At 34.0% G+C, this 1,112-nt stretch overlaps 1 non-coding gene across 1 annotated transcript; it reads right to left on the bottom strand.

Moving 5' to 3' along the window:
* Nucleotides 1-724: 724 nt before the first annotated feature.
* On the bottom strand, nt 725-830 carry LOC111726898. Its single transcript, XR_002774564.1, has one exon. It is a non-coding gene; the product is annotated as a U6 spliceosomal RNA (small nuclear RNA).
* Between the last annotated feature and the right edge of the window lie 282 nt (nt 831-1,112).

Genomic DNA, 1,112 nt, shown 5'->3' with positions numbered 1-1,112 from the left:
ATAGGTTTTGGTAGTTTGTGACTTCATTCTTGTTATGTTTGAGGAATTTAATATTTTCCTCACTTATATCCGTCTTGACCTAATTATCTTTCAGCATAAGATTGTTTAGTTTCAAAGGTTGTTTAGTTACCTTTGTGTAGGTATGAAAATTTTTGTTGGAGTTGAATTCCACCTTTATTGCCTAGTGGTCTGAAAAGATACAAGGTATAACTTCAAATTCTTTTTGTTGTTGTTGTTGTTGAAGTTTGATTTATGTTCTAGGATGTGATCTATTTTGGAGTATGACCCATGGGATGACAAAATGAAAGTATGTTCATTAGCTCTGGGATGGTATATTCTGTATAAGTGTTTATACCTTGTTGTTCTAGGGTCACATTTAAGTCCATTGTTTCTTTCTTTACCTTGTATTTAGAGCATCTCCCCAGTTGCCAGAGGGGTTCTAAAGTCCTCAGTATTGTGGTATCATAGGATTATCATCTTGTGCAGACCAACTAAGGTCTGTTTCATAAATCTGGCAGCATTTATATTAGCTGGGTGAATAAATGTTAGAATTTAAATGTCCTCTTGTTGTATTGTTACTTTGACCAGTATATAGTGATCAACTTTATCTTTCTTCTTTGCTTTAAATTCACTTGTATCTAAAAAATAATATTGTGAACCTCTCCTTTCTTATGATTTCCATTTGCCTGAAGTATTCTTTCTATATATATATATATATACACACACACATATGAAACACTTCACAAATTTGCATGTCATCCTTGCGCAGGGGTATACTAATCTTCTCTGTATTATTCCAATTTTAGTATATGTGCTGCTGAAGTGAGCACTGAAACATTGTTTTCTAGTCCTTCACCTCGAATCTTCTTTTATCCTTTGGGTGTAGGCTGATTCAGGAAGATAATATATAGATGACTTGTGCTTTTTTATCTAATCAGCCAGCCTATGCCTCTTCCGTTGGGAAGTTACGCCATTTGCATTTATTGAGAGAAGTGATGAGTATGGCAGATTTCTATTCATCTTACTTTGTGAAAGTCTGATGGTTAATTTTATCCTTTGCACCATTATGGAAGCTAGATTTTGTGTTTTAGTTTCTGGGTGTTTTCTGCTGT

Source organism: Otolemur garnettii, unplaced genomic scaffold (genome assembly GCF_000181295.1).
Source record: "Otolemur garnettii isolate 467f Iridium unplaced genomic scaffold, OtoGar3 scaffold00085, whole genome shotgun sequence".
In the NCBI taxonomy this organism is placed as follows: domain Eukaryota; kingdom Metazoa; phylum Chordata; class Mammalia; order Primates; family Galagidae; genus Otolemur; species Otolemur garnettii.
Note: the sequence above shows the minus strand (reverse complement) of the source record. Positions and strands in the feature narration are given on the sequence as shown.